Here is a 17263-nt window from a genome sequence, read left to right on the forward strand (position 1 = left end):
GAGTGTGTATTTGCTATTAATAAAGTGTTAGAAACCAGAGCCCCCTGGCCTCCAAGCAGCAATCTCCCTTTCTTCGCCTGGAAGCCAGCTGCAATGCCAGCTGCAGGCTGACACTGGATCCCTCCCAGTGTGATCAGGGAGGAGGAGGAGGGCGGAGAAAGGGAGAGCTGGCTCCTTGCTCCAGATCATTTTTAGCAGGCCGCAAGTTATAGCAAATGAGGTTGGGTCCTTCCAACCCATAACCTGCCTTCAACTTTCAGGGCTCGGGAGCCTGGATCTAAAACATGCCCATCCTGGGAGGCATTTTCCAGGGAAGGTGGTAGCTAGAGTTACCCTGTTCGAGACTGAGCACAAGCTCTGGGCTGCTGTGCTCCTTTGATTTTTAGAAGGATTTTGAAGTGATGGTTTTCTTTGTGCAGCCTTACGCCCGCCCCTTCCCTGTCCTTATTGGGCCCTCCTCCCTGACTGGCACAATACCCTTCCCATCCTGGTCCAGCCAGAGAGGCAGCTGTCTGGTGAGCAGTACATGAGAAAGCAGATGGAGTGGAATGGGTGGGATCAGTTGGAGGGTGGAGCGTAAGGGTTTGTGATATTCCTTCTGAGTTCTTGGCCTGTGATCAGTTTTAGCTGATTGAAATAGAAAAGACTACAGAATTTAAAAAAAAAACAACAAAAAACAGCAAATCCGTGAAATACTTGAGATTAAATGGACTTTAGGGATGGGGCACTGCCCGCTGCTGTGGCTAGGATACCGATCTGTGAATTCAGGTTCCTGGCTTCTACTCCTATGTCTGCCACAGACTCACTAATTGATTTAGAGCTAGTCGCTTTGGGTAAAATTTTCAAAAGCGCCTAAATTCCACTGACATTCAGTGAGATTTAGGTCCCTAAATTCCTTGTGACAATGAGGCTATGTCTATGCTACAGGCACAGTTACGACACTGCCACTGTGGCACAGTAATCTAGAAATTTCTTACAGGGGTGGAAGGAGTGTAGTTAATTCAGCCCCTTAAGGGGGGTAGCTAGGGGTTTTTTACACCGGGGCGTAGACTGGCTTAACTACATCTCTGGGTGTGAATTTTTCACACCTCTGAGTGATGTATCTAGGTTGATCTAAGTTTTCGGCCTAGACCAGGTCTTAGACTTAGACTTTGGCCAGGTCTAGACTTAAAATTTAGGTTGACTCAGCTACGTCACTCAAGGATGTGAAAAATTCATACCTCTGAGCAACGTAGTTAAGCCGACCTAACACCAGGTGTAGACAGCACTATGTCAGCAGAAGAATTCTTCCATCAACCTAGCTACAGCCTATCCAAGAAGTGAATTAACTACGGCAGTGGAGATCCCCCTCCTGTTGCTGCGGTGGTGTCTGCATCAAAGTGCTCCAGTGGTACAGCTGCAGTGTTTCTAGTGCAGGCATAGCCTATGTCTGCACTACAGACTTCTGCCATCATAGCTCTGTTGGTCAAGAGTCTGAGATTCCCTGACTGAGTGAGCTATGCTGGCAAAAGTTTGTAGTGTGCACACAGCTATACTAATAAAACTACGCTTTTATTGGGTTAGCTTGTTTTGCTCATGGGCGAGTGGACTTACCACACTGGTACAAAGCACAGGATAGCTGTGTCCACACTAAGTCTTTGCTGGGATAGCTTTGCTGGTATAGTATACTTGTATTCCTATACTGGTAAAGTGCTCCTAGAGTAGACATAATCTTAGGCTCCTAAATCACTTACACATTTCTGAAATTTCTGTCCTTTACCTTTGTGCGCTTCTGTCCCCATGTGTAAACGGAATTAGAATGATGACTTTGGTAAAGCACTTTGAGATCTGCAGTTGAAAAGTGAATATATAAGTGCCAAGTGCTCTTATTATTAGGAATAATTAAGTTCTCTCTCTTTTGCTACTGCACTTCAGTCTTCCTCTCTCAGCTGGCACAAGACGGAGCTCAGTTGTGCTTCACTAATAAACCTGCCCGCCCCTGCAGTGCTGCTTTGACAGTAACATTCTCTCTGTCCTTTGGAATGAGATGGGGCTTTGTTGTTTCAAGACTGCACCCTTTCAAATATATTCCCATTTATTAACATTTAATACCAATATACAAATGTGCTCCACTCATGCTTCGTCTCCTCTGAAATGTGGCTATTATGAGTGTGGTGCAGAGGGGAGGTGAGCCAAGCTGGGCCCACCAGGTTCTGCTATTGCTGCCGATGCCCTTTCCAGTGGTGGTAAATCTTAGCCTCAGTACCTAACCTGGCAGCTGTCTCTTTCCCCCTCCAAGTTCTCAAGGCAGCATTGGCCTTGCTCGCTATACCAGCTGTAGAAAGTTCAGAAATGGAAGAAGATGCCAGCTACTTGCTAATGGTGATTGCATAACCCTGTGATGATGATCTTCCCAGCATAAAGGACTGCTCCATAAAACCATCAACAAAGGAGTGGCAAGACAAAAAACTAGAGATGTGTAAAGATTGTCACAACGTATAAGTAGCCCCAGGAGGTAGATATATCATACAGTCAAGTCTACAAGAGACCAGAGTTTACCCTTTGCATTTGCAGATCTGACAAGTCTTGGAGTTTCCGCTTTTTGGGTTAAATTTAAAACCGTTTTTAGAGACTCGCCTTGCAATTAAGGGCTTTGTTGTGTTTTAGTGAGATGTTCACAGCCTTACTAATGACTTCTCAACACCTCCTTCACTGAGATTGTCAGGTCTTGACAACCCTGCATTCCTATTGTACTGATGAGCCTTGCGATCTGCGTGCCTTTACGTTCAAAAAATACAAATAATCTGTAAATCCAGCAATAATCTCTGGTGGGGACTAAACTAGACCTTACCGTTGCTGTAACAGCCCTGTTCGTGCCCAGTCCCCGACATCCTCCCTAGCAGTTGCGAGCTGGCTCTGCTTATCTACCTACGAATTGCCAAGAAACACCCACCGCTCTCTTGAAACATTCATAAATGTTAATGTAGTCCCAAGCATCAGCTTCCCCAGTCATGCTAATCCTCCCTGGGCCAAACACTAGTGCAAGGATCAGGTTACCCATTGCTTGTTTGCCTTCAGGTTTCTAAGTTCCAGTGAAATCAGGGCTAAATCAGGCTTGCCAATATAAGCACTGAAGGAAACACAGCTTTAAGTGACAAATATTTTTGTTAAAAAAGATACTTTTTTCAGTACAGTCCATTCTTCTTCCCTCCCCGCTCCCCTATTTGTGGAGTGCCTTTTGACTCAATAGCATAGGAATGCTATTAACTTGAACAAGTTGTGTGTGTGTGTGTGTGTGTGTATAAATATATAACTGTCCAAAGCTGCCAGGGGGACAAAACCTGTGGGTCATGTGCGCTGGGTAGAAAAAGCCTTGTATGGGATGAAATTAAAAAAAGATTACTTCTGAAGTGCCAGGTTTACACCTCTTTCTGATTTATCCATTAAATATTTAAGGGGAGGGAGGAATGTGAAAACTTTCAGCTGTGCTTTCCTTCTGGAGGGGGTGAGTTTGCAGCTCTTCTCCTGTTGGGGATCTGTTTGTGAGTATAGCTAGGCAACAGTCAGCTAGGGTGTCACCAGGAGAGGAAGGGGCATTACATCTGATATGCCCAGGGCTGCTAATACAATGCAGCTTGTTACAGCAAGTCCAGAGGAGAGATCTCAGCAACATTGTGACCCTCCATAGCTGCAGAGAAATGATATCCCTTTTTGGATTTGGTTAAGTACGACTCCCCACATCCGCTTCTCTGTGGCCTGGTTAATTCAGGTCTGAAGGTTGGATGGATTCCTGTTTGTATGGAGCAATCTGAAAAAACGCTCTTTAGTATGTGTGTGTGAACTAAAATAGTCTGTACTTTGTTCCTGTAAACAGCACCAGTGAAGGCTGAATGCTGAAACCATAAAGGAGAAAAGAAAACATATGAGCATATTGAAAGACTAAATGTTCCTGCTGTTTTAAAAAACTGCAATGTCCCTGGTTGTCCCTCTTGTTCTCTTGTGGTTACAGATTTTTCTGCTTTGAACCTGATGACCTACTAAAAATAGTTAAGCACCACAGAGCACAGAAATAATACTTAGTTCACTCTCTGTCTGTCTGTCCCCCTCCCGCTTTGCTGGGGTTCATATTTTTTCCTTTGAATTATCCCCTTTTTTCCCCCCTCTCCCTCTTCATAAATGTCACATCTTCTCCAAGTCCAGTGTCTGGGTAGCAGGTTTAATAAATGTTAGAATAGAGGAACATGGTTCTAGGCTCCTGGGTTCTCGACCCAGCTTGGCTACTGACTCACTGGGAGATCTTGAGTAAAGCATTTAACTCTCTGTCTCAGTTTTTACCCATCTCTGTAATGGTAATAATACTTATCCCACAGAAGTGTAAAGAGGTTTAATCGGTGTCTCCTCTTTTCTCCCTGGTGGGACCATTTATCTCACATGGTAAGTACTATCCATATAAAGACATTCTGCGTAAGTTCTTTTCCACTGTCCTCCTTTCTTAGCTTAAGTTCATGTCCTCTGTCTGCTTCTTGTCTCTGACACTAGCTTGAACAATTTTGCAGCACATAACCTGTCTAGTCTCCACAGAATTTCATACTCCCCAGTGAGTTTTCCTCTGATGGCCTATCCTGCCCTCACTGGAGTTTCCCCTTTGATTTAAATGGGAGCAGGATGGCTTTCTGTCACAAAGAATGCAGAGCTTTAAAGATCCCCTGTCCTCTGTCAACCATAGCCCTTCTCTCTGAATTGTCTCAATTTCTATGCTCTGCTTTCCCCAGTGTATCCAGAGGGGCAGAGGGTTTTCCATGAGAGGCCTGGATAATCTCTCAAGCAGGGATAGGATCATTTCCCCATCCCTGTATGTAACCTAGCATCTCTTTTGTTCTTTTACTGCATTCGCAGCCTGTGTCAAAGGTTTTAAGATTGCATGTGCCACTCCTCTTGATTCTTCTGCTCCTCATTGTTTTCTAGCACATCATCTCGTCGATCGGTTTATTCCCTTTCTTCCATTATATGTCCCTAGCTCATTGCCATGTTTGTTTCGATATTAAATAACATCATCCGTAGTGTCCAAATCGTTCTGAATTTTACTGAACTCTTCCTTTCTACTCAAAGCTAGCTTCCTTCCTCCCTCCCAGCCTTAACATCAGCAAATTCCACCAGCCAACTGCACTTTTCCTTCTTCCAGGTCGTTAAAAAAAATTGATCCTTATTTACTGATCTCTGTGGCTCTGCACTAGCTAGCTGCCTCCATTCCCAACTGCTTCCATGTGCGTGAGCTGTATGTGGTTGATAGCTAAACCTGTTCCTAATGATCTCAAGCAGAGATGCTCATTAACTAACTGTATGACTTAAACTTTTGCAAGGTGCTGTCTCCAGAAATGGCCTAAACATTCAGGGAAAAGATGTCCACAGCTTCCTCCTCCCAACTCTTCCACCTTCCTTTTCAGACCTCGCTCTCCGATCTCACTTTCTGAATTAATGTGGCCTGTTCTTATCCTATTAGTCCTTTCCTTGTCATGCGATTTGCTGAAGTCAAACTCACTCTTCACTTTTGTGCATTTTCCTTCCACTTCCTTAATTCCATTCTGCCACCCTGTCCAATCCTCCTCTATATCTCACAAAGAGACTCTCTTTAAAAGCTCTTGACTTTTTTATTCCTAGCTGGGACCCACCATCCTTCGGACGTAGCAATTCTATTTTTGAAAACTTTCTGATTCTCCTCTGTGTCTTTCCTTCCATTTCTTCCTCTCGCTATCTCCAGCACATCCTGCATTCCTCGCTATTATTATTTATTGCAGTCTGGCCAGGGCCGGCTCCGGCATTTTTGCTGCCCCAAGCGGCAGGAAAAAAAAAAAAAAAGGCCGTGATCGGCACTTCTACCGCTGCTTCATTCTTCGGTGGCAATTCGGCAGCGGGTCCTTCCCTCCGAGAGGGACTGAGGGACCCGCCGCCAAAGAGACGGACGTGCCGCCCCTCTCCGTTGGCCTCCCCAAACAGCTGCTTTCTGCGCTGGTACCTGGAGCCGGCCCTGATTCTGGCTGAAACTACCATGTGCTAGGTGCTGTTCACTTGCACAGGAATATCCAGGGCATGATTCTCAGATACAGCGTTCCTACACTGGGGACAGTGTAACTGACACACAAACACATACTCCCTGCCCCACACAGAATCATAGAATATCAGGGTTGGACAGGACCTCAGGTCCAACCCCCTGCTCAAAGCAGGACCAACCCCAACTAAATCATCCCAGCCAGGGCTTTGTCAAGCCTGACCTTAAAAACCTCTAAGGCAGGAGATTCCACCACCTCCCTAGGTAACCCATTCCAGTGCTTCACCACCCTCCTAGTGAAAAAGTTTTTCCTAATATCCAATCTAAACCTCCCTCACTGCAACTTGAGACACAGCTCCCAGTCTCTGCTGCAGTTTGCTCATGTTTGTGTTCCCCAGACTTTAGACCGCCTAACTTCATTGCTTACGCCTGCAGCATTGCCAGCTCTGGGGCATCCTGGCAGAAATTTGTCTGAGGCAGGAGCCAGTTACCTGGTGATGCAACCCTCCTAGTAAATTGGAGCCCTCTTTTTGGCTGTAACCCCACTTTCCTATCTCGCGGAGGAAGAACAACCAATAAAAGCTGCTGTGGGCATCGCACTCTTCTCACCCTGGCTTGGAAAGGCTGCAGTGGGGTCCTCTCCCCACTTCCAGGCTGGAGGGGGGCCAGCTGGAGGGGGTCTTCACCTCCCTCTGCCCCTGGCCCTGTGCTACAGCTCTTTGTTCCTTCTTTCCCTACCCCTCCAGAGAGAAGTGCAGAGGGGCAAAGGGAGGTGAGGAGCCCCTACACCTGCCCCACCCCACTGCAACCCTCCTAGGCCAGAGGTTGGGGTGAGGAATCCAGGAGGAGCAGAGATGAATCTGGGGGGCCCAAAACAGTGGGGTGGAGGGGCTGATCTGCTGGGTTGGGTCTGGGGGACAGGATTAATTGCTGGGCAGGGGATAGACAGACATGGGGGAGAGAGTTCTTGTAGCAGTGGCCAAATTATCTTAACCAATACATTTGGGAGAGTTGGCAACACTGATTGTCACACACAGACACCAGGTGCAGGGGTGGGGGGATTAAAAAATCAAAAGACTGGGGGAAAAAGTATAATTTTTTTAATTGAGTTTTTTGAGGTGTAACTCATGATTTTTGATCTCTTGAGGTTGGCAATACTGGGCCTGTGGATTGTCGCTGACTGCCCATCCACATTGCTAGTAGTTCCTGGGCTGGGCTGGAAACGAGCACTTAGGATTTTGAATCTGATTCTGTGGGGAAAATGTGAATCTTTGCTCCGGACCTGCATATATTTCCACAGAAGGCAGCACTCCAGGGGAAGGATTACGAAAAGGCTCTTTTGCATGATGTCCAGGCTCCTGCATCTGTCTCCATGGGGATTTCCCCTTCTATGTCCTTGAACAGGTCCTCCACAGGTGGATCTTTCTGCCTTGGCAACGCTTGATGTAGTGTGTCGTGGCGATGCAGGGTGACAGGCCTGAATTGATTTACTGTACTGGGATGTTCTGCAGAAGTTTAAGTTCATCCCTTTGGCCGCCAGAGGCCGCCATGAAGGCGAGTTACATTTGTGATTTGCCTGGACAGGAGGCAGGTTTAAATATTATTCCGAATTCCAAGGGGGAGGGGCAGTGCTGGACCTTGAGCCTTCTGTTTTCCAGTTAAAAATTACATAAGTCTGAGCTAATCACTGATAAATTAACTTCAGTTTCCCCTGCAGCTCTGCTCCCGCTGAGTGACATGCACTGTACTGCTCCCACCTGTTCCAGACCACTGGGCTCAGCAGCCATAAATCCCTAAGTGCTACCAGACATCAGCCGGGCTCCCTTTCACTCCTGACTGTGTTACATTCCAAGTGCCTAGCAGTTGTGGCAGGGATTTTCCAAACCAGTGGGCCTTATCCCACCCTCTGGCCATCTACTGGAGTAAATAGGAGTATGGAACCGTAGAACTAGATTCCCTGCTTCCCACCCTTCAGACAAACAGGTGCTACTAGGTACTAAGTGGGATTCTTGGGGGGTGCAGTGTGGCGTAATGCATATTCTAAAATCAGGACTACTGGGTTCTATCTACCTACCTTATGGGTTTCTACAGCATTCATCGACATAGAATCCATCCAGCTCGGCCACTGAACTGCTGTGTGACCTTGGTGAGTTACTTCTGCTCTCTGTGCCTCAGTTTCCCCATATATAACACAGAGATGTTTGAACTGCAAGTGCTTTGGTATCCTTGGATGCAAGGTGTAATGCAGCGTTATTACTAGGAGAGAAAGTCCCATCTGCTGAATTACCTACAGCAGCCATGGCTTGGATCAGAGAGCTGCTCTCCTCTCACTAGCTTTCTTCTTCACTGACTCCCACAGTGACACAACTGCCTTGTTGCATCTCCTCAGTCCTGTGGGCGCTGGGGGGAAAGGAGGAGAGGGAATCTGGCTCAAATTTGATCAGAGCAGATGTCTGTAAACAACCAAGTTACAACAAGCAGTTGAGCTGCAGCAGCACATGCCTGAGGTATCCAAATTCTGTGCAGTGGTGCTGTCTGGAGAGCTCTGATCAGGAGTCTGGAAGGGCTGGCATTATTACCCTGCTTTGGTGATTTTTTTTCACCCCTCCACCTTCTGCTTTCTATTGGTTCCTGCTCACAAAGTTAGTGTAACTGGAGGATTAGCCACAGAAAACCAACAGTTCCAGCTTAGAAATCGACACCCACATCCTAGCTGGAAGGGGAAAGAGGATGGGAGCAGGGTAGCAGGTGTGATGATCAGAATCCAGGTTTCAGAGTGGTAGCTGGGTTAGTCTGTATCAGCAGAAACAACGAGGAGTCCTTGTGGCACCATAGAGCCTAACAAATTTATTTGGGCATAATCTTTCGTCAGCTAGAACCCACTTCATCAGATGCATGGAGTGGAAAATACAGGAGCAGGTATAAATATATGAAAGGATGGGGATTACTTTACCAAGTGTGAGGTCAGTCTAACGAGATAAATCAATTGACAGCAGGATACCAAGGGAGGAAAAATAACTTTTGAAGTGATAAGAGAGCGGCCCATTACAAACAGTTGACAAGAAGGTGTGAGTAACAGTAGGGAGAAATTAGTATTGGGGAAATTAGGTATAGGTTTTGTAATGACCCAACCACTCCCAGTCTTTATTAGTCCTGAGCTGATGGTGTCCAGTTTGCAAATTAATTCCAGTTCTGCAGCTTCATGTTGGAATCTGTTTTTGAAATTTTTTTGTTGAAGAATTGTCACTTTTAGGTCTGTTATTGAGTGACCAGAAAGATTGAAGTGTTGTCCTACTGATTTTTGAATGTTATGATTCCTGATGTCAGACACTCCAAGGGGAGAAGAGGGGATCTGATCATTATGAGTTACGTATACAGACTGTGGTTATGAACTTGGGGTAGATGGATTGGGGGAGACTCTGGAATGGAAAGGCTGTTAGGATCACCCTGCTGGTGATAATGAGGCTGGTGGAAGCCAGGGTGAGCCCTTAGGCTTGTTGCCTGCCTACTAATGTCGGGGCTCTGAGCCATAGCAGCATAGCATTAAGGCACCCAAAGTTACAAGGCAGGCGGTTGCAGAACCCCTTACTCGTCTGGGTGATCCCCAAAATGTCACATGGGGCAAAGAGGCATTTTTATAGGTTCACGGGCGAAGCAGGGTTTCTGGGGACAGAGTACATTGAAAGCTGTCACATCTTATCAATTCCCTGAGTAAAAGAGCTTGTGAGGAGGCGTATGCTGTACTCAAGGCTTTATACTCCAGTAATAGCCTCTCTTAGCTGGAGAGAAGAAGGATTGCTCAGTGGTTAGGGTACTAGCCTGGGACTCAGAAGGCCTTCATGGCCCTGAGCAAATCACTTAAGGCCAGATCTTCAAAGGTATTTAGGCATCTATGTCCCAAGTTAGTCACCTAAATACCTTTAAGGATCTGTGCCCTAGGCTGGTCTGCATTACAAAGTTTGCAGACGATGGCCTGGTCTACGCTACGCGTTTAAACCGATTTTCGCAGCGTTAAACCGATTTAATGCTGTATCCGTCCACACTACGAGGCCCTTTATATCAATATAAAGGGCTCTTTAAATCGGTTTCTGTACTCCTCCCCGACGAGAGGAGTAGCGCTAAAATCAGTATTACCATATCGGATTAGGGTTAGTGTGGCCGCAAATCGACGGTATTGGCCTCCAGGCGGTATCCCACAGTGCACCACTGTGACCGCTCTGGACAGCAATCTCAGCTCGGATGCAGTGGCCAGGTAAACAGGAAAAGCCCCGTGAAATTTTGATTTTCATTTCCTGTTTGCCCAGCGTGGAGCTCTGATCAGCACGGGTGGCAATGCAGTCCCAAATCCAAAAAGAGCTCCAGCATGGACTGTACAGGACATACTGAATCTGATTGGTGTATGGGAAGACAAATCTGTTCTATCAGAGCTCCGTTACAGAAGATGAAATGCCAAAGCATCTGAAAAAAAAATCTACAGGCTACACAGTGCTGCGTGACAAGCGTAATGGGAAGCCAGAGACTCACATGGATGCTCATGGAGGGAGGGAGGGGGTACTGAGGACTCCAGCTATCCCACAATCCCCAGCAGTCTCCGAAAAGTATTTGCATTCTTGGCTGAGCTCCCAATGCCTGTAGGTTCAAACACATTGTCCGGTGTGGTTCAGGGAATAGCTTGTCAATTTACTCCCCCCTCCCACGTGAAAGAAAAGGGAAAGAAATCATTCCTTGACTTCTTTCAGTGTCACCCTATGTCTACTGAATGCTGCTGGTAGACGCGATGGTGCAGCAGTGAAGAGAAGTATCCGCTCCTCTCCCCTCCCCGGTGGCAGACGGTGCAGTAGGACTGGTAACCGTCCTCCTTATCAACCCGTGAGTGCTCCTGGGCTGGCTTCAGGTGAGGCTGGCTGAGGGCGCCTGGGTGAAAATAGGAATGACTCCTGGTCATTCCCAGTAGATGGTACAGAACGGCTGGTAACTGTCTTCATCATAGCAACTGGGGGCTGAGCTTCAATCAGCCCCCTCCCTTTCATGTGAAAAGAAAAGATTCTGTACCGCCTGGACTATCATAGCAGTGGGATGCTGGGCTCCTCTCCCCCACACTGCTTAATGTCCTGCCTGGACTATCATAGCACCGGGAGGCTGCCTCCCCCTCATTTTATGTCACTAAACACTCAGTGTTTCTTATTCCTGCATTCTTTATTACTTCATGACACAAATGGGGGGGGGACACTGCCACGGTAGCCCAGGAAGGTTGGGGGAGAAGAGAAGCAACGGGTGGGGTTGTTGCAGGGGCACCCCCCGTGAATGGCATGTAGCTCATCATTTCTGCAGGATCTGACACAGAGCAGCTGTGCTCTCTGATACACTGCTTCTCTAGTACATTTGCCCCATATTCTAGGCAGGACTGACACTATTTTTAGAAACCATAAAGGAGGGATTGACTCAGGGAGTCATTCCCAGTTTTGCTTTTGCACCCCTGGATGATCTCAGCCAGGGGCACCCATGATAGCAGCAGACAGCAGAGAATGACAGATAACCATCATCTCATTGCCAAATTACACTGGTAGCAGATGGTACAGAACAACTGATAACCATCTTTGCTATCATGCAAAAGCAAATGAATGCTGCTGTGCAGCGCTGGAGTATCGCCTCTGTCCGCGGCATCCAGTACACATACGGTGACTGTAAAAAAAAAAGCTGAATGGGCTCCATGGTTGCCGTGCTATGGCGTCTGCCAGGGCAATCCAGGGAAAAAGGGCGCAAAATGATTTTCTGCCATTGCTTTCCCGGAGGAAGGAATGACTGACGACATTTACCCAGAACCACCCGTGACAATGATTTTTGCCCCATCAGCCACTGGGCTCTCAACCCAGAATTCTAAAGGGCGGGGGAGACTGCGGGAACTAAGGGATAGCTATGGAATAGCTACCTACAGTGCAACGCTCCGGAAATCGACGCTAGCCTCGGACGCACACCACCGAATTAATGTGCTTAGTGTGGTCGCGTGCACTTGACTTTATACAATCTGTTTTATAAAACCAGTTTATGTAAAATCGGAATAATCCCGTAGCGTAGACGTACCCAATGTCATGCCCTCTGTGATGTAATTAAAATGACCAAATCCCTGGTGCAGACACCACTAGGTCGACAGAAGAAATCTTCCCTCAACCTAGCTCCCTTCTCTCAAGGTGGATTTATTACAGCGATGGAGGAACCCCTCCTGTCACTGTAGTACAGGTCTATACTACAGCGCTTAAGCTGCACCACTGTAGCATTTCTAGTGTAGACACACTCTTAGTCTTTTTGTGTCTCCCTTTCCCATCTGTACAATTGCAATAACAGCACTGCCCTACCTCACAGGAGTGTGGGGAGGATAAATACATGAAAGAGTGTGAGGTCCTCAGATACTATGGTGACAGATGCCAGAAAAGTACTTTAGCTAGTTAGAGGCACAACAGGAGTGGCCAGAGCACTGGATCTAAGGGTATGTCTACACTTGTAAATTATGCCAGTATAACTTTGTCAGTTGGGAGGTGATTTTTACCTATATAGTTATACCAGTGAAAGCCCTAGTGTAGACACAGTTATACTGGTATAAAAGTTATGCTGGTATAACTTATTCTGCCACCAGAATTGGAATAAGCTAGATTGGTATAACTGCATCCACACTAAGTGGGGTTTGCCACTTTATCTCTACCAGTGTAGTTAAAGCAGTCCATTTTTTACTGCAGATAGAGCATGTCACTACACTTCCGATCCTATTCTACATAAAAAGTTCTGGCTGTAGGGGGTTCCCAGCTCCCCCAGGAGAAGTCACTCTGCAAAATGGTGTAGCTTCTCACAGCAAGAAGCTGCCCCCAGCTAATCCCACCCCAGTGTTCTGTGGCAGCTGTCACTATATAGATCTATGCAGGAATGCAGGCTGTTGGAGGCTCTAGCTACCTCGCTACCTCAGACTCAGCTTCTCCCTGCCGGAGTTAATGTAGGGAGTATTGTCAAAGGTGCTGGCTGTGGGGAGAACACATTCCCAGCCTCTGCTCTATCCCTCTTGATTAGGATTGATCTGTCTCCACTGAAATGTCATCCTAAACCCTGATGAAGTAATTAATAATGGAGAGAGAAAGCTTGAACATAATCTGTGAGAAAGCAAGGAACGGGTTAAGCTGGGGAAAGAGTTATACGATAGGCAAAGCAAATATCCCAGAGAGGATGGGCTGTGGCTGTTGGCAGGGCCTGGCTAGGTCCAAAGGGGAAAAGCTTTCTGAAAGCAGATCAGGATAAAGACACTCTCCTCTTTGAAGGCAGCTGGGGTGGGGTTCTGGAGAGGAAAGAGAAACTTACAATTTCACCAGCTTCCAAATATTACTTTCAGCCTTATTGTTATTTATTATTTTATTTATTATGGTCGCTTCTGGAGCCTTAGTCATGCACTAGGAGCCCGCTGTGTTGTACAAAGACAGAACAAAAAGACAGTCCCTGTTGCTGTTTGTGGACACTGCAGGAATGGGGCTTCCACTGCTCTGGGATATTTGCTTTTCATATCTTCCTGCCTGGCACTGACAGGGCACTACAGCTAGGAAGCTTGCAGCCCAGATGTCCTGCCTGGTGCTGCTGGGCGGAAGCTGGTGTGTTGGCTGGTACTGTTAGAAAGCAGACGGTGCAGGAGCATAACCGGCCAGTTCAAATAAGCAGCTAGAGGCAGTCTCCTCTGCACAGCAGGTTCCCTTTAACAGCAGCATGAATCTTTAGGCTCTGCTACTCTTGAATAACAGACAAGCATCCCAAGCTCTGCCCTCCTGACTCCTTGGCCTGGCATGTCACATCAGCCTCCCTACACAGACGGCTCTTGCATTTTCTGTTCATTTCAGCTCCATCCAGGGTACGTCACGCTCAAGAGTTAAGAAACACCTGGCAAAGTGTTGCCACATGGGCAGGCTGAACATTCCCTGTTCGTTTTGGGGTGGATATGGCAGCTGGAATTCTACCTTCCCGGCTCTTGCTTTCAAACCTGTCCTAAAATTCATCCAGAAGAAGGCAGCCTGGTAGGAATGAAGGTTTCCAGCAGCTGGATGAGCGATCGGTTGGAGGAGGAAGTGATAGCTATTCCTTTGGAATCTTTCAAGGCCAGAGAGAGCGCATGCTGGCACCGACCCGGTGGGAAGCTGGGAGCAGTCTGGGGAGGAGTCTGGCAGAGCTCAGCCACCTGGCAGAGAGGCAGCAGCTGGATACAGAGGCATCAAACCGTCAACCTAGGTTGACTAGTTTATTCTGGAACAGGGAGCCATAATTCTCTTGCCACAGACTGCCCCTGCCCCTGCGGGGCTCTTGTAACCGGGGAAATCACTGTAGCTCTAAACTGGCAGTGACTGCATAGAGGTCCCCATGTTCCATTTGGTTACTGCGAGGAGTCTCAGAGTTTGGTCTGTGGGGAAAACTTAGGCAAGTCAGTTTCCTTCCCTGTGCCTCAGTTTCCTCATCTGTAAAATGGGGTAATTATGCTGACTTCCTTTTTCAAGCATGTTGGTATCAGTGTATAACTGGGTTAAATAAAGAACTAGATAAGCTCATGGAGGACACCATCAATGGCTATTAGCCAAGATGGTCCGGGAAGTAACCCCATGCTCTGACTGCCCCATAACATCTGACTGCCAGAAGCTGGGCCTGGATAACAGGGGATGGATCACTGGATAAATTGCCCCATTCTGCTCATTCCCTCTGAAGCATCTGGCACCAAACACTGTCAGAGACAGGATACTGGCCTAGATGAACCATTAGTCTGACCCAGTATGGCTGGTCTTATGTAATGGAGGGGAACTACTTTATAAGAGATTCATTCTCAATCATCTGGACCCTTCCTATTTGCCAGTGCCTGGCTTTCCTTCCTGTCATAATCACCAGCCCCCCACCTCTCTTGTGATCGTGAAAGTCCTGCTCCCCTCCGTTCAGGATCTCACATCCTCCCTTGCCATTTATTATTGCCTGCTCCTACCTCTGCTCCCATTTGCCATCAGCTGGCCTTCACCTCCTTTCCGATTCAACCCCATCATAACCTCCTCATTCTGTTCCCCTACTAGTGCTTTATGGCCCTGACCTGTGAGAAGGGAGATGGAGGTGCAGGCCTGGGCCTTTAGAGATGGAATGAGGCAGCCTGCTCCTCCTCCTACAGGGAAGCTCTCCTTTAACCAGATCGTCTTGTTCCCCAATGAGCTCTTGATATCTGAATAGTGTTCTGCAGGATTTCCCATTGGGCTGGACACTGTCTGTAACTCAACATGCCGGATGGGTTTAGAGCTGCTACAAAAGACCTCTTCCAGCAGGTGGCGCTGTCAGAGGATGGTATTTGAATACTGGTGAGAGGTGCTCACTGCTACACAGCTCCCATCTTTTCCAGCAGGAGGCACTGTAGGGGGATGGGGTAGGAGCTAGCAGCAGGATCCCTCTAGGAAATGGTGCAGAGTGTGGTGGGTTCTGCAGACTATAGCCGTTGGTAGGAATGGGAAGCATCCAACAAAGACCAAGAAAAGAGGGTGGGGGGGTACTCTCCTTCTGCTGCGCAGAAAAGAAAACGGATGAGGTGCTCCTGGGCGCTCTTCAATGAAGTTTCCACCTGGGGCAGGTGCTGCTGCTCTGACACATCTGAGTGTGAGCCCTTTGCTTGCAAATACTTTCTGTCTGTAGCAACCGGAACATGTCCTCAGACAGTAACTGAAAACACTGGCCTTTCCCCTGACTCTGGGACATCCCAGCACCTTGGCAGGGTGGTTTTAATTTTAAAGGGAGACTGCATAGCAGTGCTTATGGGATGAGGGGAGGCTAGGGAAGCAGAGTGGAGTCCTTTGCTTGGAGGAAACTCATTTCTGCTCCTGGCTTGTCCATGACTGTCAGCCAGGCAGCTGGTACTACAGAAAGGCTTGTGGCAACCTGAGAACAGGGATGTTGGGGATCTGATCCATCCTCTCCCCAGTGCTCTGCATAGTCTGTGCAGTATTTGTGGTGCACCTTGTGCTTTGTGACACGTAAGAAGGGAACATTACTACTCCAAGGAGCTTGCAATCATTCTCACACTGCAGCTGCTTCTCCGGGTGCTCATGGACATCATGTAAAGCTAAACTGCTGTCAGGGCAGTTTTTGGGAACCAGGCTGCTAGTGGAGAGAGATTTCAGGAAGGGGGCACCCCTGGACTTTGTCCTCTGCAGCAGCTTTCACTTTGCTGAGGTTTGCTGTGATGCTGAGAGATGAAAAAGATCCTTTTGCTAATCCTGACTCAATGCTGAGAAAAGACCAGCCAGCTAAATGGCTTCCCCTAGCCATAACAACTTGGCACTTGGTATCAGCATGCCTGAGTGCATGACAGCTCCAGTGCTGGACACTTGTGTGTATGGATGTGTGAGCCCATGCTCTCCATTACTGTATATGTGTGTGTGTGTGTGAGAGAGAGAGAGCACCCCTGACTCTGCATGGGGTGTCTTGACTGGAGGTCTCCTTGACTCTGTGTTTGTCTGGCTCAGTGTGTGATATTGACAGTGTAGGTGGGAGGCCCTGTCTGTGTGTCTCCTTGCTTTGTGTGCGTCCTTTGTGTGTTGCTGTGGATCTCCTTGGCCATCTCTGTGTGTTTCCCTGTGCACCTCCCTGACTCTGTGTGAGTGTCTGTTTCCTACTTCTAGTTCAGTGTGTCTTCTTGGTTCGTCGTGTGCTTTCCTGACTGATTCTGTGCATCTCCTTGACCAAGTATGTGTGTCTCCCTGACTGTATCTTTCTTGCTTCTCTGTGACCTTCTGTGTCTCCCTGCCTCTATGTGTGTGTGTGTTTCCATGACTGTTTGTGCGTCTCTGACTGTGTGTGTGCATCTGGGCGTTTCCCAAGCTCTGGCTGTGTGTGTGGCCGCCTCTTTTCCTGCACTGATACCCGAGGTCTCCCAACATCTCCTGGGGGAGTAGATGAGTGATGTGACTCAAATAGTGCAGCCCTTGTTCTTAATTCCAGGGTGTGGCCCTCTTTGCTCCTTTGTTCTCATTCTGTGTGTATTTCTCTTGGCATGAGAGTGACTTTGCTCTCCCAGTGCAGTGCAATATCGCAACATCCGCTCTGCTGGCGAGGAAGCAAAGAGGAATGGAACAGTCCCAGCAAAGCCTTTAGCTGCTCACTGCTCTGTTCCAGACTCTTGCCTGGTACCCACCTTCTCTCCCCCGTTGTTACAGACCCATTCCCATCCCCATATATGACCCTCTCTCCTGTTGC

This window comes from Gopherus evgoodei, chromosome 20 (assembly GCF_007399415.2).
Source record: "Gopherus evgoodei ecotype Sinaloan lineage chromosome 20, rGopEvg1_v1.p, whole genome shotgun sequence".
In the NCBI taxonomy this organism is placed as follows: domain Eukaryota; kingdom Metazoa; phylum Chordata; order Testudines; family Testudinidae; genus Gopherus; species Gopherus evgoodei.